Source organism: Esox lucius, chromosome 8 (assembly GCF_011004845.1).
Source record: "Esox lucius isolate fEsoLuc1 chromosome 8, fEsoLuc1.pri, whole genome shotgun sequence".
Classification (NCBI taxonomy): Eukaryota; Metazoa; Chordata; class Actinopteri; order Esociformes; family Esocidae; genus Esox; species Esox lucius.
Genome location: NC_047576.1, coordinates 9,963,024 through 9,985,806, shown reverse-complemented (window position 1 = coordinate 9,985,806; position 22,783 = coordinate 9,963,024). Strand labels below are relative to the sequence as shown.

At 39.7% G+C, this 22,783-nt stretch overlaps 1 protein-coding gene across 1 annotated transcript in view; it reads left to right on the top strand.

The window, feature by feature from the left end:
* The first annotated feature begins 586 nt into the window (after positions 1–586).
* LOC105011442 (unconventional myosin-IXb) overlaps positions 587–22,783 on the top strand; it is a 65,033-nt gene continuing 42,836 nt past the window's right edge. Inside the window, exon 1 of the mRNA XM_010871454.5 lies at positions 587–1,015. The gene's annotated coding sequence lies outside the window, so the exon portion shown is untranslated. The remainder of the gene's footprint in view (positions 1,016–22,783) is intronic.

The window sequence follows — 22,783 nt, the reverse complement described above, 5'->3', positions numbered from 1 at the left end:
GAGAATGCCAAGAGTGAGCAAAGCAGTAATCAGAGCAAAGGGTGGCTACTTTGAAGAAACTAGAATATAAGACATGTTTTCAGTTATTTATTTTTTGTTACTTTGTTTCATTGTTGCATCAAATAGTCAAGGTTGTATTCATTACACCCATTCTGTTGCAAAATGTTTCCGACCACTTTTTTGATGCAATTTTGTTAAGTACATAATTCCACATAGTTTTGATGCCTTCAGTGAGAATCTACAATGTAAATAGTCATGAAAATAAAGGAAACGCATTGAATGAGAAGGTGTGTCCAAACTTTTGGCCTGTACTGTATGTCCAACTCTTTGATTAAACCAAGCTTCGGGAAAGCAAGTGAAATCTAAATAATCCAACTATTTTAGACAAATCCACTCCCGTGGATATGTTCACTACCAGTATCTTCCTTACGCGTGGTACACGATAACCTGGAGACGAGGTTTGCTGTACTCAAAAAGTGCATCACTTATCAAAAATCTGTAGAGGGCGCTGAGGAATTACATTTTTGGTGCAACAGTGCAATGTATGGAATATCGCTTGAGGGTTTTTCTGAACTTTTTTTCACCGCGCGCTGCTACTAGAGAAAGGAAGTAGCTATCCAAGCTAGCAGCTAGTGGTCATCTCACGAAGCCAGATAGAAGGCTTCAAAAGGATGTAAAATTGAACTTATTTTACTATTACAAGCTATTTTTATTTTATTCGATTAAGATAGCTATTTTAAACAGGTACACCACCTAATAGGTTAATAACTTTGCTGTATGCTTCAAACTCGTTTTTTTAGTCGCAAATGTAATCGCCTAGCTAGCTATGTTTAGTGAACGGCAATGTCCTTAGCCTGTTGTTAGCTAGCTAAAAGTATTTGGTGGTTGGTTAGCCCGTCTTGATTTCCTTAAAAAAGGGAACAACAAAAGCGTCTTTCTGAATTATCTATCAGTTATATGCTGGGAAAATGCAAATAGGAGCCATCGCAGACTATGAAAAAAACAACTGAACAAGGTAAGATAATCAATTATAGTTGTTGGTCTGAACGAAAGTTTGTCAATTAACAAATCAGTGAAAGATGGGAAGCAGGCATTTGCCAGAATTTTTATTCAATGTTTGGTGTATCATCTGGAGACTTTTAGCCTATATAAACTACACGTAGTCCTATCGGTCTATGATCCCTTACTAAGCCTAGTGACTTGACAGTATTCTTAAAATCTAAAATGTATAATTTAAGTTACCATATGGACTTACTCTACCAAATTATACAAACGTATCATGTCTTTAGTTTAAAACTCAGAAGTGCCTTTGTGATTTTCTTCTTGCCCTGGGGTGTACTTATTAAGTTAATCCACACAGTTTTTCCAATTAAAACGAATGTTCCTATAGGACAAATGATGGTCGGCATGTTTCGTCCCGTTTAAGAAACATTTTGCAACAGAATGGGTGTAATGAATACACCCTTGACTATTTGATGCAACAATGAAACAAAGTAACAACAATGTAACATGCCCTGCCTACTAATTGTATTGGGGACATTGGAGAGAGCAAAGTCACATTTGGAAGGCTGAAAAGCTTTATAATGTTTTTAGTATTTTCAGAACTTCATTCCTTTGTTGTCCAAGAAAAAGCGTCCCAACAAATTTGTGTTAGTGAACTAAAAATTATAATTTGCTTCCAAGCTATAACCATAGCTAATGCTAATATTAAACCTATAAATATACAAGTGTAGTAAAGATACTTTTTATTGTTCAAATGATGGAACTTGGAATGGAAAGAGTCGGGGCAAACCAGTCTTCAGAGTTAAAAAGGACACTGCTGTTAACCCAGTCCCAACTCATTTATCCTCCTCCCAACCACATGTTGCCAAAATCCTCCACAGGACTTGAGCTACATGACTAATGTATGAGCTGTGGAAAAACCTAATCACAAACATAAAATGAGCTAATGGGAACAGTGAAATTAGCCGTATGGTTAGCAGAAAAGCCTGTCATTCTTGTATTTGCTGTTTTGTGTTATTCTAGTGGTGCTGTCTAATGTGGCAAGTCATTTCCTCTTGATGAAATAATGTATTTACTCTTCCCTTTCTTAAGCTGTTTTCTGTTGGTATCTACATTAGTAAACCAGCTTCAACTGCTTTCTTGAGAGATTCTAAACAAGATATAGTGAGCCCCTAACTCTATGATAGCCTTGTAAACATGATTGTAAAACAGGAAATATATATCTAATAAAAAGGGACTTTGTTTAATAGTTGACTCAGATACCATGGAATGTTAATTACGGACATTTAATATGAAAGCAGGGTTTCATTCTAAGAAGTTGATTCTTGATGCACTGCAGAAAGAGTACTGGATCCACTAAAAGGCTTTTTGTTGTCTTAAGAAAAGGACCATATGGCCTTCGGCTCCTGCCCGATTGTCCTAGTGTAGTTGGGTGACTGTGACTGGAAAAGTAGGAGGGGTAAAGCTACTGGGACGTGTTACATTTTTAGTAGTTGTAATGGACCTAAACATCCTGGAGGATGCAGTTGAGTGGAACTCAGGGTGAAAAGGTAATCACTATAATTTCTCAATCAGCCAGGGATGTCCATATATTCACTCAGTATTCAAGATATTTTGATAAAGGGATGCTTTGAAAAGCAGTTTTTATTCTCCCTGGTAGTCAGGCTAATGTGATACAGTACGATACTTGCTCCTTAACTAGGTACCCACCAACAGATATAGCCTACCTACTTTACAGATGTGTTACTCTTGTATTGGGTTCATCCACCACCCTGCTGTCTTCTATTCACATTGAGAATACATTAAACAGTGAGGTTGTCAAACTTTCTGCCTATAACAAATACAGAAATGTATGTTTTTCCAGTTCTATGTTTATTTCTACTTTAAGTTACACAATAGCACTTATTTTTATTCTAAAATATATATATATATATTATGTCATGCCCTTCCTTTTTTTTCCCATTTCGTACTGTGGCTTTAATGAATGATGTCAAATCATAGTGTTCTTTTGGAAATAATAGTCTCTCATGGGATTAGATCTGTGTCACAAAGCCTTGAGTGTAGGCCTATTGTGTTGTTTTAACTGAGAAAGGCGTACCTGTTTCATTTTAAATGATGACTCTCAGAAGTTGAGATTAAGTCATGTAGATTGGGTAAGTGAAGATATTTGGTGAAAACTGTTGTTCTGCTTATGTTATCTCACTGCTTAGCCTATCTCACAAACCCATTACTGAAAGGGTCTTGCAAAAAACAACTGGGAAGCCACTCTTGTTTTTCCACATAGGCCCTAAGCGACAAGTACTTGATATATTAAAATGCATGATACAAATTCATATTTGAAATTAAGATTAATATATCTGCACACCATTCTGAGTAATTAGCTTCCACAGTTGGCTTTGGAATGTGAAAAAGGATTTGTATAAGAGCTGGCGGTGCATGGTGCCTTTAAAACTGGCAAATGGTTAAGGATAGAATTTGATCTTTGGTTATCTGGTCCTAGATCTGTAGTTAAGACAGCTTTTACCTGTAGCTGGGGTTTAGCAGGTTTGTAGTTCAGTGCAGGCATTGTTCTCAGTTAGAATAACATTAGCTGCTGCCATGTCATTTAACTGTTCCAGCTTAACTGAATGAGACATACGCTAGGCCAAGTTGTAAAACTGTTTTGGCTTATTGATCATATGGCTCAGAGTATTTCTTTGCATGAAACTCATTGACACGTAGGGGCTTGTCTTTGCATATTTCTTATTTTTAGGGAGGCAGACTTCTGCTTTTGTATATCCTGGTGAAAGATATTGGGATGGGCTGTGAGGGATGAGTGATTCTTTGTTAGTGTAGTTTACCTTTTGTCAACTCCCTCACCAAGCAATTTATTCACTGTCTGTAATCTTCAATAAATTGACTAGTTAAGTCATTATGCATGACATCACTCCCAGGCTCAAATGTCATTAATTCCTTTTTACGGTACAGGAGTTTAGTTCAAGCATTATTTTTAGACACTGTAAGCAATTGGTTCCCATGAGGTCAGCAGCTTATGAGGTTGCCCTGAACTGATCATTTCTGAAGAGCTTGTCCAGTATAGGCTAGGATATCGAGGTGCCATTGCAGGTGTTGCATCCAGGTCTTCTGTGACCTGTCTTTGATTGGCTGGGGCATTGTTCAAAGCTGGCCTCTAACCCAGAGGAGCCCTCACTGCCTGTAGTAGTGTGACAGGAATGCCTGGGTGTGTCATATTGTGGGGAGAGGGAAGAAAAGGGGCATTGGATTCTGCAGCAGGCAGCTAACTGAGCTACTTGATGCAGATTTGTGATGACGTGCGTTTGGTACTTGTAAATGTATGGAAAACACTCAGGATAAAAGGAGACTTAAGAGCTGGAAGGCACTCTACAGTCCTGCTGGCAGGTCTGATCTCTCAATGTGGGCAATTTCAGTTTATTGCGAGAATGCAAGTTTATAAATAGCTGTAATTACAATGTAGTGGGGAAAAAGCCAGACTGTCAATTTGAAGATGGCCTGCGTTTGTTTGTCCTTCACTCAGGCTGCCACTGCCATCACAAAATAACATACCAAGTAAAACATAGTGAAGATAATGATGATCAAAGACTTAGCTATGTGTTTAGCTGGAGATCGAGTGAATGTTCATCCACAAAATGCCATTGACATGAAATGTGGTTGACAAGAAAAGTGTGTGCTGTCAGTCATGGATAGACGGCATTTAAAGCCACTTGTTGAATACTGCACATCAAACCACTTATCTCACAGAATAGCATAGGCACAGACAACGTCCTAATATGTACTTTCTAAGACCACATCAAAGGTTTATGTTCCTGACTTTATAGTTTCCCTGGTTGTCTGGCCCAGACAGAGAAGGAAGTACACTTAAGTACTTGTATTCTCTTATACAGTGCCTTTGCGATGGTATTCAAACCCCTTACAAATTCTCTCAATTGACTATATTACAAATGATACATAATTTTTTTTTTTTATATCTTATTTTAAAACACTGACACTCAAAATAAATTACTGTATGACAACACTAGTTTTATGTTGGGAAATGCTTGCCTGTGTATTCAACCCTCATACAATAATATTTCATAAAGCCACCTCATACTGCTGTAATAGCTTTTGGTCTATTTGGTAATTATGTACTTGTTTGCACATGGTGTCAGAGGGATTTTGGCCCATTCCTATAGGCAGATTTGCTCCAGGTTGTTGAACAGCTCTTGGGGACAGCATTACTGGTCCCTGAGTTAGCTCTTTCAGGAAGGTGTGTGTTTTAGGTCTAACTATTCTCATGGGGACCAAATGTCCCCATGAGTATAGTAAAACCTGAATTTTTTTTACTCATGGGGTCCCCATAAGGCAAAAAGTCAGTCTCCGGCTCAGGATTTAGGTTTAAGGTCAGACTTATAATTCATTTTAGAGTAAGAATTGGGGTTTCTTTAAGGTCCAGGCGTTGTTGGTTAAGTTTAGGGTTAAGGTTAGGCATTTCATCTATGTAAAGTTTAGGCATAAATGTTACTTTATTGAGGTTGGGGTTAAGCTAAGGGTTAAGGTTATGGTTAGGTTTAGGGTTAAGATTAGGGCAAGGGAGCTTGCAATTTCTATTTTCTGCTACCCATGAGGATAGCCATACAAACTTCAAGAGTTGTCACGTAATGCTTCTACTAATACCCAGACAGAAACGCCAGAGAACAAGCTACAACACATTTATGCACTGTGACTAGGAAGAACTCCCTTGTATGTTCAGAATTTAGGAAGAAACTTAGAGAGGAGCCAGACTTAGAGGTTGGCCCGTCCTTTTCTGACGGTGCCAAGTGACGATGATAAGAGTAAATGACCCTTTGGGCCACATCAAAGTTTTTCCATGTTTGGATGACAAGTTCATCCATAAATACAGGTGGGCTGTGTCTATATTCTTCAGGCAGAATCAGCTGTACAACCAGGTGGATAAGGACAGAGATGTCCAGGCGGGCTGTGTGCAGTTATGGCAAGAATCATCAGGCAGCATCTAGATCTGCCACACAACCAGGAGGACATTAAACAAATACAGTTTCAAGTTGTCATGCCAAGTAGTCCTGAGGTGTGGTCCATAGGCTCATGTCCTCCTAAGGTTCAACAGGACACCAGAAAAAGAGTGCGTTTCCTGGATCCAAAAAGATACCTCTGCATATAATTCAGACTGATCCTTGTCCCCCTTCACATAAACTCATGCAACATAAACAATTGGGACTGAGACACGGAAGGTCAGGAGACACTGGCCCCATCCGAAGATAACCACAGACAGAGCCAACCAGGCAGGAAATGACTCCACCCATTTTGCCAAGCACCAGACCAAAGGGACACCAACCAACCGCAATCACCCTGATAGAGGGCTGAGCATAGATCTCAGAGTTCACTCCCATCGTGCAAAGCTTAGGGGTGGCGTGATTAAGCCTGTGACTCCCGAAATTACATTAGTCAGATGATATCCCTGTAGATAGGGGAATCATCTCATGCATCCTGTATCATGGCAGAAATACACTCAAATGAATCTTGACGTAGTCTGTAGTTGACCTACTATTTGAGAAGCCATACATCTGTGAAGTGAGTTCCTTCACTGATCCACCTGACAAATATTTGTTTGGGACTTTTCTTCTGGACTCTAAGGCCCAGTTAACAAACCCTGATTCATACTAGAGCTCCTAGTCACTGTCACACCTTAAACTTTAACAGCACCTGGGTCAGGAGAAAAGCAGGAGATATTTTGAAAACCCCCTCAAAATCGTGTCAGTCAGGGCAATAGCAGCGACGAACGATTCCCATTAACTGTGACGGCGTGTCCAACAGCAGTACGAACGGCAGCCAGTGAAACTCGACTGTACTCCGTGTGAGTCCCAGGCTCTGTCTGGCTGCGGACTGAGGAATACCTCAACGGCTGTGATGAGTGACTGGGGGGAAAACACACAAGACCTTGGCGTTTTGGCTGGCTTCACCTCGTTGTTTGCTTTTGGTCTATTTCTATCTTTCATGTCTCATTCTGTTCATGGCTGAATGTCTCCATGTGTAATAAGTTAAGCCCTCACTTGAGAGGAATAATTCAGGCGTTATAGTAATGTAACAGATATTTGAGGGTCCATTTGTCAGTTCTAGCTACGTACAGGCCTAGACAATTCGACCGAGCCTGTGTGGTTATGGACATGGGCAGGGTTGTGGTTTATCATTAAGTTTAGATAAAACAGCCAGACCTCAGTCACGTTAACAATGTCCAAAAGCCATTCAGGTCATATTGGGTCAGTGAAGAGACAGCCGACTGTCGGCTGGAATAGTTATACTGAGTCTTGGTACGTGAAATTACCAGGGCAACCAAACATGGTAGACTGCTGCACTATAATCACTGTAAAACCTCCATCTGAGAGACACGCTCCTCATATCAGCAAGCTCTAATATTTCCCTGTCTTTTATGGCAATCCGAGTTGATCACCTGGTTTAATGTGATGGGGTGTGGTCAGAGTTTAATGCATGACCTTAAGCTCCCGTCCCCAGTGCATTGTCTCCCAAGAGGAGGGGGAGCGTGGAAGGGCTTAACGAAGCCTGGACTCCGTGCAGCAGAACCGTTTATTCTGGTGCCACAATGGAGTCATGTGTTTGGGACTTGTTTTTAGAGTGTGGCCCACATGAGAACTCCTGCACAATATCCCTTCTGTCTGCCTCCTTACATCAACTTCCCCTTTGCCTCTTCCTGGTTTCTGCCCCTAGACGGGCACAGCTGCTCCACCCACACCACCTCCTTGCCCCGTGTCTTGAGGCGAACGGTAGTGTTCTCTATGTTCAGGCTTCTACCGAAGGGATGGGCATACAACATTACCCAAGGTGTACAATGAATGCTGCAAATAGAATGCTAGTATATCATCTCTTTTGAACACAGCCATGTAACTGACATTATCAGAATAAGTACACTTTGCGCATCTTTAGATCATTTTTTAATGGTTGTATGCACAGCATCAACAAAGGAAAATACACCACTACAGGTTTACTTCCTGTTTTTCTTTTTTTAAGTTTTGCTCACCAGTGCCAAAAAGTAAATTTGAAATGTGCTAAAATAATTTAGAATACTTTGCAAAATTCTCAGGTCACCTGAGAAAATTGTATGAAGCCATTTATCTGAGCTGTACTGCATAACATTTAGGCTAAGTAAACACAGAAACATTATGACAATGAAAAGTAACAAAAGCATCTTATTTGAACCAGTCAGTATTTTGTGTAGCCGTGCGTAACTGAAGCAGTTCACTTTCCAAGTAGGTCTGTGGTATTTCCACGCTTCTTGGAGGATTTGTCATAACTTCTCTTTCGAATTTAGCTGCTTCTTGTTCTTTTTCCTGTTCAAGTGATCCACACATATTTAGGTTGGGCCCCTGGGGTGGGCAGTCTAATAATGACTTCCATCTACAGACTTCTGTTTCAGGTCTTAATTGTCTTTAGGGTCATTATCATGCTGAAAAATAATATTTGTGTCCATCCATGAAAGATGGCGACTTCTTGTAAGACTTCTTCTCACGGTCGAAAAATGTAATTTGGTGCCAGGTGACTCTGCCAGATGCTGAGCAAGCACTGGATTTTCTTGTATTCCTCAAGGAAGTGACCTTTTGAGTGTTGTTCATCAGATACTGACAGCTTTTTGGGTTTTCCACTGCGTTTCCTTTCTTAAGCTTGCCTAGTTACTGAAAATGATTTATTACAAGGTATCAATTAGCATAATATAAGAAAGCATTTTTCCTTTTTATTTTATTAATGATCATGTATTTCTGATGTTTACGGCCCACTTTTTTTTAGAGCTCTGCCCAGCACTGTTTACATTTATTATTATTATTATTATTATTATTTATATTACTACTATAATAGTAACACAGTATATGTACTAATAATTTACATAACTATTTACTTGGTGTGTGTGCGCTCAGTTGAGCAGAGTCAGCCTTGCTGGACAGACCGGTCAAGTGTCAGCAGTCTGGTTGTCTCCAAGCCCTGTCTCCTGTGCATGGCGAGGGTGTGAATGGTCTGTGATAAGCCTTCAGGTTTTTATCTGGCATGTTTTGGTTGAGTTTGAAACTATTTTTTTGGTTGAGTTTGAAGCGATTTAGTAAGGTAAACATATATCAGTCTACAATATAGATTTTTTTTCTAATGGGAAACCCGCATTATAAGGTTATTTACTCTGATTTATGGGTTATTGGATACACAGTTAATAATAATAATAATAATAATAATAATAATTATTATTATTATTATTATTATTATTATTATTATTATTATTATTATTATTATTATTTTAAACACTGTTTGTTGCTGCACTTAGTTGACATGCAGGCTCTGCTTGCACGTGACGAAATGGTGAGTGAGGAACAGGCAAAAATGACCGAAATTGAGAATTTGGTTGCAAAAAGAAATGCATCGTCAAGGCAGGACCGGATGATGTTGACCAAAAACAGGTATTTTGTCAAGAGTGCCTTGCTATTGTTGCCACAACACAACCAATTTGTTCTATCATTTAAGGTGATTTTTTTCATATCGCAGAAAAACTAAATATCGCAATGTAAGTTATTTCCAATATTGTGCAACCCTAACGGAAACACAGCCCCGGTAATTAGGGGTGTAACGATACACATCCGTACCGTTTGGTTCAAGACGTTCGGTTCAGGACGTGTTATGATCTGAAATAATGTAGTCTAGCTTTGACTACACACGTTACTTTTGTGTTTTTCCCCCTGGTGATGGATCTTGGAACTGAAGTAGCCTAGCAGCCTCGTAAATAAATATGGCGAACACAAACGACAATCCTGAGCTTGAGGAGTGGATCCTCCCGTATCATTCAGGTCTCCCGTTTGGGGAAAAATACAGATTTTCCACAGTGGCAGTGGGCAAAGATTATAACATTTATTTTGTATTTATTATGAAGTTTTTTTCCCCATTGTACCGCAATTGTGCCATACAACTGTGTTCCAGCGTTGCCTTGCAGAGGCAGCTTTAGTTCGTTGTGTGTTGTGCAAGGCGCTGGATGGATTTATCGCGTGCATCAAAATGTATGTGTGAAAAAGCTTGGCGTAAGTGTTTGTTGCACACATGGCCAGATGAGGAATCGATGCATACAGTGGCTATGATAGAGGGGTTCAGCAGTGGGGTTGCTGTTAACAGCATCAGTGATATTGCCCCTAGATGTCCACATATCCCGCACAACACCGTTTACTCTCCTGACTGCAGCCCCGTCTCATGTGGATCGGGGCATTTTTGCTTGTCTTCCTAATGTCTGTAATCATCTGCTCTGTTTCGCTGATTTTGAGAGGTTGTCTAACCAGCCTTGGCCGTTGTGTCGTCGGCACGCTTGATGATGGAATTGGTGTCGTCCAGAGCCACACATTCTCTCCGTTGCCCTGGCTCTGAGCAGTTATCTGGGGCAGAAAGCATCAGGACTCATCAGGAATGGTGGTCCATTACAGCCCCGCATGATGGCCGAGCCATGGAGCCTCATTTGGGGCAGATTTTCCTTCACGACAGCCATCCATATCCACATTAACTGATTTCTGGATGAAAGAGTTCTCTGCCGGGAGGCTCATTTGCTGTCATGCATGCAGGTCTCTAAAGTTTGCATGTGATTTACTTAGAATCCTCATGCAGCCTTCTTTGTGCGGTTAATGAAATCCAAAACAGTTGTTACCATAGACAGACAGTGTGGACAGATAGGAGAGAATTTCAGCTGTAAGACCATTGGGTTTTGATTCAATCCCAAATCTTTTTAATGCATTTTAGGATACAATATAAAATAGTCTATGTGAAATGAAATTATTCAACTCTTTAAAATAAAAAAATATAGAATAAAAATATACATATACACACCCACAAATTATGCATTTCGTATTTCTTTGCCGGACTGCGTAAGCAGAGCTGACTAAGAAGAGCGAATGTCTCTGACTGACTTACTGACTACCATTGTTAAACTGCGTAGTGGTTAGAGACGCTTACTGTCACATAGAAACCAACCGGCCATGGAGTGATTGGAGTTATTGTTTTCATTATATTTACCCTATAACTAGACTAAAACTTCACTGCCTACAAGCTCAGTAGCTACGTTATTGTAAGCCTGAATCACAACTGTTTGTAGTTATATTGTGATCGACGAACTGCACCGACAACAAACGTATTGCTTTTGATTTCGATTTACATAGCATAGTTCACATAGCGTAGTGGCTAGCTGTTCAACTGTTATTGTATGGACCATCATCTGCAGTAATCTTTGTACAAGAGTACACTTTAGTTTAGTTAATAAACGTTCCGTAGCCCACGTTATTTCAGCAAAAATGTAAAGGCTGGGATAAAAGTTCCATTTGGAACCTATACAGAGTCTGTGTACCAGCAAGCATTGTGGTCTTGTGGGAACGTCCCCGAACATCACCTTGTGGGAATCTCCACCAACAATTTCCCTCGCGAGAAGTGGACCATTCTTAAAAGCTAGATGTAAAGGTTTGTAAAAACCACCACTGCAAAACTATTTGCTTTACACTTTATTCAATCTACTGTGTGTCAGAAATGCTTTCATGACAGATATTAATACATAAAGAGGCCTAACACCGTAACTCCAGCGCGGTAAACAGTAACTTCACTTTTTGATGCTCAGCTATTTGAGCATTCTGGAGGGCAGCGAGACAAAGACAAAGAACCGTAACTGATGTTATGGGTTTCGCCTTGAATTCTCTAGGGCTTTTGGAAATTATGGCAAAGATGACACACTTTTCTCAAAATAGCAACAAAATGTACTCAAGATGTTTATCCACATGATAAAGCAGATCTTTCATGTTCCAAAAATGACAACTCATTTTCGAACTGAAGTAATGGCCTTCTGCCTTTGAACAGCAGTAGACACTAATCACGTCCACACTACCCGCTGTTTAAATAGCGTAATGGTTAAAGACACAGTCTTGCTACATCGAAAACCGCGGATCAAATCCAGCCAGGGACAACAACGTTCATCCCCTTTTAATCGTGGACCGACTGAACCAGGCTTGCCTGGTTCCTTTTCTGTTTTTTTTATACACTCTGGATTAAGTCAAGCAGGAAAAAAGATTAGTGAAAGCCAAGGCTACGATTGCCTTCATCTCATTGTCATTCTTCACTCTCTCTTCTTCTCCTGGTGCTGACGACCTGTGCAGGTGAGACTAACCAGGCATCTGGACTGCGTTACTAGAGCAGCGGCACATGTAAGGCTTGCGCTGGGGAGTTGTAGCAAGCCCTCTCGTATTACCGACCCGCTGGGTAAATTACACAAAGGAGGGTTTTATAGAGCCCAGCTAAAATTGGTGTTGCTTTCCCTTGGAAACTGAGGGAAAGGTTCTATAGTGTGCACACTCTTCCTGGGGTCATAATCTAGTTTTGTACACCCTAATGCCTTGCCTTCAAGGGTTTTTAAAGTGGTGTTGGCAGCTGGCTATGGCTATATCTATTGATGAAATGTGAATGTGTTTCAGTGCTCAGGCCTAATCAATGCAGTGCAGTCAAGTCCCACCGTAGTCACTGTCACCCCATCGTTAGTACCGTTCCATTTGGTTCTGATCTTTTCCAAAGCTTATTGAACAGATGTCTGGCTGGCTTGTTGCCTCTTTGTTCTTTCTTTTTCTGTCGTTGTCTGTCAACCTTTTATAGAATATTTCACAAAATCTACAAATGAAATGCAGTTGGGGATGTCTGTATTTTCCTCTTTACTTTTTTCTGAAGAAAGAAGAAGCAGATGCTATTGAGCTCATGTTTTATTGTTCATGGCTGGTCTGGCTTAGGGAGTTGAGTGGTGTTGGTTGGCTAAAGGGCTGCCTGCCTTGTTCTGATTCTGCTGGCCCCTGAGTTTCTCTCTCTTCTGGCTGTCTGCTAGAAGATTTCAGTCTTCGATTGAGGGGTTCCTCAAACAAAGACAGTGTTACTGTTTCAGGCAAATGCTCCAGTGGGAGCCTTTCTTTCCTTCAGGCCGTCTTTGATTGCGTTTGCACTCTATAAAAGGACCTCTGGCTGATTTACCACTGCTGGTCCTTCTCTTTGTGCAGGGAGGGACAATGTGTTTGGCCCTGGGCCAGTTCTGCTGCTCTTCCTCATCAGGTTGGCTGATGGATGCCTCAATGGCCCTTGTCTCCTCTTCCCCCAAAGGAAATGTATTCTGCAAGCAGATATTTATCCTCTGAGACTGATGAAGTTGCCGCTTGGCTAATACATTGCCAAACGCCTTCATTTGTCTGTAAAAGTGTCTCAGTAATGACTCATCACTTCCTGACAGTCACCTAGTGGTTGCTCAGCTCTGACTGGCTCTGTATTTTGCAGAAACCTGACGTGCGTCATGCTTGTGATTTGGAAGCAGTCCGCTGTGTTAGACCATATACAGTATATGTGACTTTAGATAGTTTTTTGTTTGTTTGCAGTTTAAAAGTGTGTATTCTGAACGACAGAAAATATGGGAAGTGTTATGTTAGTTTACTCTTTTAGCCACAGGAGTGTTTTCTTTATATATAAATTTTACATTTTTTGCTAATTTCCTACAACTCTACCCTCCTCCCCCATGTCAGGCGAATTGCTCTAGGCACTATTTTCCTATCTCTACTTGCCAAGTGGGATCAGTTGTGTTGATGAAAGTCTGTGTATGTAGTGTTTCCTGATTTTCAAGTCTTTCTCCGTATTGGTCTTTCCAGAAACATATTTGGAACTCACTTTCTTGTTTCCAGTGAAGCAGTTATGGCATTTCTGCATTTATATCTTTCATTGTGATGTCATTTTAATTCTGTTAAGTGTAACTGAGTGCTGTTACTCTGTGTTGAGTATGGAGCTCGTTGGAATGTTGTCACATGGCAGTTGTTACGGTGGATGGGATTACAGCAAATTTCCAAGTAATGGGAAATGTACACTCACCTAAAGGATTATTAGGAACACCATACTAATACTGTGTTTGACCCCCTTTCGCCTTCAGAACTGCCTTAATTCTACGTGGCAATGATTCAACAAGTTGGCCCATATTGATAGGATAGCATCTTGCAGTTGATGGAGATTTGTGGGATGCACATCCAGGGCACGAAGCTCCCGTTCCACCACATCCCAAAGATGCTCTATTGGGTTGAGATCTGGTGACTGTGGGGGCCATTTCAGTACAGTGAACTCATTGTCATGTTCAAGAAACCAATTTGAAATGATTCGAGCTTTGTGACATGGTGCGTTATCCTGCTGGAAGTAGCCATCAGAGGATGGGTACATGGTGGTCATAAAGGGATGGACATGGTCAGAAACAATGCTCAGGTAAGCTGTGGCATTTAAATGATGCCAAATTGGCACTAAGGGGCCTAAAGTGTGCCAAGAAAACATCCACCACACCATTACACCACCACCACCAGCCTGCACAGTGGTAACAAGGCATGATGGATCCATGTTCTCATTCTGTTTACGCCAAATTCTGACTACCATCTGAATGTCCCAACAGAAATCGAGACTCATCAGACCAGGCAAAATTCTTCCAGTCTTCAACTGTCTAATTTTGGTGAGCTCGAGCAAATTGTAGCCTCTTTTTCCTATTTGTAGTGGAGTTGAGTGTTACCCAGTGGGGTCTTCTGCTGTTGTAGCCCATCCGCCTCAAGGTTGTGCGTGTTGTGGCTTCACAAATGCTTTGCTGCATACCTCGGTTGTAACAAGTGGTTATTTCAGTCAAAGTTGCTCTTCTGTCAGCTTGAATCAGTCGGCCCATTCTCCTCTGACCTCTAGCATCAACAAGGCATTTTCGCCCACAGGACTGCATACTGGATGTTTTTCCCTTTTCACACCATTCTTTGTAAACCCTAGAAATGGTTGTGCGTGGAAATCCCAGTAACTGAGCAGATTGTGAAATACTCAGACCGGCCAGTCTGGCACCAACAGCCACGCTCAAAATTGCTTAAATCAGCTTTCTTTCCCATTCTGACATTCAGTTTGGCGTTCAGGAGATTGTCTTGACCAAGACCACACCCCTAAATGCTTTGAAGCAACTGCCATGTGATTGGTTGATTAGATAATTGCATTAATGAGAAATTGAACAGGTGTTCCTAATAATCCTTTAGGTGAGTGTATTTTCTTCGAAAAACTTGCCTTGTTTACATTGCTAATTTTCAGACAGTACAGATACAGATTTCACTAATTAAATAACAATAAAACAACACATCGTGGATAATGGATTAGGAAAAAGGTTTGAAATTGTATTTCCTTTTAGATAATAAGTTTAAAATAAATGATATGATGACACATTTGTTTTTGCATGTTTCTATTTGCTTTATAAATACTGCCTACAGTTGTTTTAGTGAAGGCATTGTAAAAGCACAAGAAAAACACTGAAAACTTTATTATTTTAAATGTATGTATTTTAAATGAAATACTTGCATTTCATTCTGGAATTGATGTACTTTTTCTATCCAATTAATCATAGCTCTAATCGACAGATTAATCGATTGTCAATATAGTTATTTGCAGCCTCATCCTTAATCAAGTCTAAAAAAGGTGGATCAAACAGGTGGAACCCAGTTACAAAAAATTTATTGCTTGAGCGGAGCTCCAAAAAAGGTGCTTGCTTAATATGCTAATAGCTCCAAGCGATACTGCTCATGTCAAATTGACTTCATTCTCTTACTCTGTACTGAGTCTGAGTTACTTCCCACTGCCAGCCAACGTCGAGGTTTGTGCCCTCCAGGTCAATCACATTGCCGGCGGCAGCTCAAGTGGGTCAAACAAGGGCGTTTTTAGGATTTTAGTTTGGGGGGGTGGGGCTCAGTTTATTGTATTTTAAGCACAGTACTGTACATGCCACTGTTTTTTTTGTAATGTTTAAATGTTATTATTAAAGTAGTATATGTTGAATTACACGGGATTTATTATTTAGATTCTTACCGTGGTATCGAATTGGGTATCGAGAATCGTGGAATCTCACCGGTGTTGCTATCGACTACAAAAGTTCTGGTATTGTGACACACGTAGTCTGAAAAGTTTAATAAATAAAACTCAATTGGCCATTAGTGGTGTAAAAAAAATATGATTGAAATTTACTTACATTGACTCACACAACTTTTTTTTAAGACAATGTTGGTAGCAGGATATAATAGAGGACTGAGAGTGTACTTCTCTCTCACACACACACACACACACACACACACACACACACACACACACACCATTTCTTGCACCTTTTCTTTTTGTAATTTCTTTCTGTTTGATCATCAACATAAAACATTGAGTCATAAAAGTTCAAAATTAAAACACGGGTTTGATTTCTAAACTGAAATCAGGTCATTAACCTCTCTAGACAACTATGGGGAAGCATTACTTCTCATTGCCTCCTTACATTACAGAATAGGATGTGAATAAATTAAAGTTAAAAATAACCACTTGAGACAAAACTTTTGCTCCAAACTTAACTTGTTGGTGCATTCATATGTTATTGGAACACAAACAGTACCAAGTTGACAAAATATTGCCATGCTACTTTTATTACAATGAGAATCAAAGCAGAAGCCAACTACAAAATAAATTAGCATAAATAAAAACAGAGTTTGCGACTAATGATGTAAGAAAAGATGATTGGTTGTTTGAAGCCATTTATTCACAACCCTAAAAGAAACAAGGCATCTAATGTGAAGACAGTTTATCTAGATAACAAGCAATGACAATTCGATTGATTTATTGAAATTTTTGATGCAAATAAACTTCACGTTAGTAATGGCTAGCATGATATGACAGTGCGCATCATCTTAAGCTATTACACTACTAGCTAGCTTGTGCACAGGCAGGCAGCTATAGCTTTCTCGTCATTGAAATGGTTGGCCACAAATTGTTTGGTTAATTTGCTGAAATACATTTTAAATACATGAGCAATAATGTAAATACAGAACTATTGTCTGCAGTACATTAAGGGAAGTAGCTAGCATTACAGTGGGGTAATGCTAGAGAACAATTAAGATTGTTGAAAAGAGCGAGAGCGGAGTTCTGCACTCAGGACAACATTTCTAAGTGGTAAATGTTTTGTTTCAGGTATTTTTTTAATGTAAGGAGCAGGCTATGGATAACCATCGATTAAAAGATTATGTCGACAATGTTGGACAGGTAGTTCAGACGATGTGTAAATCAGACATTGCCTAGCCCTTGTTGGCAGTGTGTGCTCTTTCAGTTTGTTTACCATCATAGAAGTGGTAGTAGAAGAAGAAAATGCACTACTTGAAAATAGTGACAGCCTCAATGGCCCATGCACTTACAGAAGACATAATGGAACAAAGGTGTCACAACAGTCTTCCATATGCAGCTAAAACATGCCTACCCCCCAATGGATACATTCTAGAAGTCTGTGTTCCTCCATAGTTTCAGAATGTTCTGAGATGAGCCAAAGCATTTGTAGTAATCTTGATTATGGTCGGAGACCCCTTGCACAAATTTGTTTCTCTTTGCTTTGAAGCCGGTGTGTGTGTATCAGTGGAAAGAGTTAAACTGACAGATTTGAACCAGACCAGCTTATAACGGAGAATAATGATAATTCAGTTTTTTGTGGTCTCTGTATTTTGTGCATGCCATGGTATTTTATGGGCTGGATTTCTGGGGCTGTGGTCAATCGAATCACTGACGGCTGTTTTGTAGCTCTTTCCCTACTGAAATGAGACCTAAATGATTCCAGAGTTTGGACTTACTATTGATGCAGTTCTCTGACCACAGTCTCTCTACTTGGTTGCTGTTCTGTTTAGTAGCGCTTCATATAGAGAACGTGGCCTACTTTCATTTCACTATATTTTTTTGTTTGAAAGTGAGACTGGGCTTTGGGCTTTTTTTCCCATTAAGAATAATCGAACTATAGCCTGATGCCAACAGTGATAAAGTATTGCTGGGATTTCGGTGTTTTTACTTAACATTAATTTATTTCTCTGTCTCTCTCTAGGTTTTTACATACAGCAAAGCAACCAGTGCCTAGTTAAGATGATCTATTTGGCAGTACTCATCTGTTGCTTTTGGTTTAAACTCCAGTATTAGTTAGTCAGATACAGTGCCATGAATAGTGTCTGTCCAAATTTTTCTGTTTTAACATATTTTGGTCACTGAATGTTTTCAGGTCTTCAGCCCAGACCCCGCTGGTCTTGGTTGCAGAAGCTTTTCTCTTTCAGTTTAAATGGGCCTGACAGTGGTTCTCTCTGATCCGTGTGAGCGATAGAAAGTGCTGCTCCTCCAGGTCTACCAGCTCGCTTGGACCCACCCGAGTCTAAAGGAGTTTGTCCTATTAGTTTGCACTGTAAAAAAAAAAAAAAAAAAAAGGTAATTCAGAAACGTTTTCAATTTCAACAAACCATAATGATGAATCTACCTTTGCGGGGGCTCCTCAATATAAACGTGTCAGTCCTGAGCCCTGCGCAGTCTCGCTCGCCAGAACCAATCAGAGTGGGACTTTATGATTTGGGCGTGCAGGTAGTATGAGAAGCAAGAATGTAGACAATCATGTCAAACGTGTTAGTCATAGCCACAAAAATTCTCCTGAATGTTTTAATGTGAATATGTAAGTATTGTGTGCGCCCTCCATTTTGGATCTAATAACCGTCTGGATCAAACAACTATAAACAGGTTGTCTCTCTCTCCCTGAGTAGCACTCATCAACAGCACGCAAGAACGTCAACTAGCCAGAGACATTAGCTACACTTTTTGAGGGAAAAATAGACAAACCCCTCTCTACTTTTTCACCTGGCTGTCACATCTCACTAGTAAAAAACCTGGTCACAATGCACATACCACAATAGTCTGAACACGGTGCCCATTTCATCTATGCCAATTTATTTGATTGACACAAGCGAAATCTGGATGACATGGAATGAGTTTGATAGTGAATTGATTCAGCTTTCTAGATGGCTAGTTAACCAATTTAAACTGAAATAGTGCATAATACATGATAGCTGGAGGTAGTAAACAGTGGCTCACATGTTCACCTTGATACCTTCCTATTTGCCTCACAAGCAATTTATTGGCAAAATATATCCATAATTTCTTGAACTGCATGAATCTATTTCTGTCATTGAATGTTGAGTCAAATAAAGCCATTTTTTTTTCAACCTCATAGACGATGCATAGCAGTGGCAAAGAAAAAACCCTAGCAGGGTTGGAACCTAGAATTTGTAACAAACACACCTACATACGTGTAACCACACATTTTTAACAAGGTAAACCAAATTGAAATCTCCGTGACCTTTGCATATTAGTTACTAAAACGTGTCAAACTTTATTGGAAAGTTCATGAAAATGTTAGTGGGACACCACCTTGCTTGAACTTTGATAAGAGGTCCGTAACGTAAAATAACTCAAAAGTAGGAATAGGTCCTGTTATGTCTGGGGCTTACTTAAATATGCGTGCAATTCTCTTGAGTTGACCATGAGCAAAAAACTCTTGGCATGCTGCTCCCTCGCGTGCCAGTCTCATCCATTCATAGACAGACGAGCTTCATGCCCTTCTACACACAGTAACCTCAGTCTGCTGCTGTCAGCTTGTTGGCTTTTTGACATCTGCCAGTAACTTCCTGCCGACATCCTATCATATAACGTATCAAAACCATGTATTCCTGTCGGGGGCGTTATGCAACTTTGTGTTTGTGTGTTGATCATGGGAATCCTCATCATAATGCTTTTATTTTCTTTAGCTATATTGCGGTCGAGCATACAGGCATACCGAATGCTTGAGGTGATTAGTTTCACTTCTCTCAGGAAATCACTGATATCCTTGAGTCTACAGCCTGAACAGCTTCTCCACTGTTTCTGCTAATTTAATGTTTGGGGTCTGTAATGTAGGACTGGAGTCCTGCCAAGGAGGAAATTGAATCATGCATGAATGGGAAAATGCAGTGTGTGAAGGGTTTGTGTCCGTGTGTGTGTTTCGGTTTACTTTGATGCCGATGCTTAAAGGAAGAGTTCATTCACCTGTGCTGTTAATTGTACAATTAGCGAAATATGTTTAGAGTAGGCCGTGTGACTGCTGATGTAGTGAAACTGACAAATGAGTCACAGTTATCTTTACGTTCCCATGTCATTTCCAAGCATGCTTGGGTGTTGGTTGTTTGCAATCAATGTCTAAAAAACTGAATGACATGCAGATCATTCTCACTAATGGGACATTTGGAAGAGGTTGGGGTTCTAGGTGCTGAAAAAACAGAAAAACTGGGGAGACCGGTAAACATTGTTTGTGTTTATATATTCCTTGTGTTAGGGACAGTGACAAAATGAGAAATTAGTTTTCTGTGTTTTAAAACATAACATGCTTTTTAATGTATCATGGGTTTATCATTATTAATAAGCAGGTTGTGGTTGTCACTTTGTCTAGCCACTTATTCAACATTCTTCTACTACATCAAAGCTACAGTTTTATTAACAATTTAGTAATCAACCTTTGTAAGTCATGGATCAGCAAAAACGTAATATTGATGATAAACTATTATCAAAGAAATTAAGAAAAATAAGGACACCTAAAAATGGGTGAATTCACCTTTTACCTTATTAGAATTGGCTAAATTATGTTTCCAAATAAAAAAAAAAAATAGTTTTGGTTTGTAATTTTGCTCATTAGAAGGCTATGGCTTAGTTGGTTCACTAACTTTCTATGGTCAATGTTTGTTTACAGCATGTCTGTAGTCAGCAGCTAAATATAGAGATCAGTTCCTTACCTGAGGCAAAAATAGGGTGTCCGCATCAACTAATGACCTATCTGTCCCCTGCTTCCTGCACACGTGAGAATGCATGTCTGAGCTCATTATGCACAAGACACATATATAGACTGCTGGTAAAGTCAAAAATAACACACTGAAACATTAAGGTCAGTTATAAAACGTAAATGAAAACCATCCAAACCTGTATCTCTGCTGATTTGTGTGCATCCATCACCCCCAATTAAATGGTTGAACCTGATTTTACCACTAGTGGGCCTATTCATGTAATTGGCCATGTCACAGTAATCAGCACTGATAGTTCTATGATGTCGAAAAGTATGGTATTTAATGATTTTGTTCAAGCAAATTATAATTCCCCAAATGGTAGTGTACTTGGTTTGCTTTAATAGGTTTTAGGACTATTCTAATCTCCTGCTTAAACCCGTCTTTTCAACAGCCTGGCTTTGTGATGTGATTCTAGACACATTTTCAAACCAGGTCAAGACAAGTGCCGCTATGGAGTTCATACAGTCAAAATGCAAAACAAACTAGATTTCCATATGGTCTGGGAGTTTCTGTTTAAAAACCGACTCATTTGTTAACATTTTTAAACACCGGTGTAATTCCATTGTGGCAAATTGTTTAGACCTGTGCAAGTATGCAGTGCCCAAAAAGGAAACCTCTACACTCTGAAATAGCTTAACCTCATTTAGTGTTTAGGCTAAAAGTAACAGTTGCTCAATTGCCCAGGGCAAGTAAAACGAACAGTCAGTGCTTTTTTCATCAGTGCCCAAATGAGCAAGTGAAAGTTTGTCCTGGTAGATTTTTGATGTTGATGTAAATTAAGACAACCTTTATTTTATTGTTTTATTTGTAGCTGTGCATTAATAACAAATCAAGCCTCCAAATTCAGTAAGTTACGTTGGGACTTTTCCCTTTATACTTGCCACAAATGTCCCGTTAGGATTACGGAAATAAATACCTATAAAAGTGTTTGTAATGGGATATACAAGCAAATGTTGACAGCATATAGCCTACTTCCCTAAACAGACATGCAAAAACTTTAGTTTGAGAATGTCAGAGTGCATATTCTGAGGCTATTTATTTATCATGCACTCTAATATCCTGGCTTGACTGCCTGTTGGGCCAGGCACTGAGCAGCTCCTTCAATCGTGGGTTGATGTGTGGAAAGAAACATGTTCTGAGTAGCCCAGTCAATGCGCATGTAATTTTAGATGTTTAGAAGGACAAACACAGCCTGTATTGCCAGTACCTACCTGGCAAGAGGACATCATGTTTACTTCCATCAATCTGGTGGCAATTAGGTGTGCAATCTTAATGACGTGATACAGACACATTGCTAACCAAAGGACAGTGCCTGATGTATTCACTCACATGGCCAATTCCCACCGTTAGCTCTTATAGTTGTCATGGAGGAATTAGAACAAACATACCTGCTGCCCTGCATCCCTGCCGTTATATAATTGCTGTTGTTTATACAATTTAAAAATGTTCCGTTATAATGCAGTTTGGGAATTGCACACCGTTTTTGCGATTACCGTTTTCTACCTATCTCAATGAGCAAACTATACCCTAGCTTAGGCTGTAGCTGGAACTACCTCATGGTAGGTTATAATGGAATTTAGTTTATTGATAAAATGATTTGAAATTATATGACAAGTCAAATCACACGGAAACAAAATGCAGTTCTGCAGCAAAATCTCAAACAAATCTCACACGTGTCAGACAATGCAGGCTCCCAGGTACTATTCAATCAATAAATCAAAGAAATTATCTCAACGCTGTTAATTCATTATTGTCTTATAAAACCTAACACAATGTCTGGCAAATTCCTTTTGAACACTGTCTGGTTCGTTGTTATTACTGATTATTGTTATTATGGGTTGATAGGCTTGCCTGTGTGCAATCCGTAAACGTTACCTAAATACAGCAGTTGTATGTGCTACATCGCAAACGTAAACTGAGTTATAACACAATTTTTCCAGACATGCCATAACTCCATTTAATGGAATAGAACACACACACTTTCAGTGGCAGCTCTATAAAACTCCTGCCGTAATTTATTTTGAATATAATTGGTCGAGGCTAAA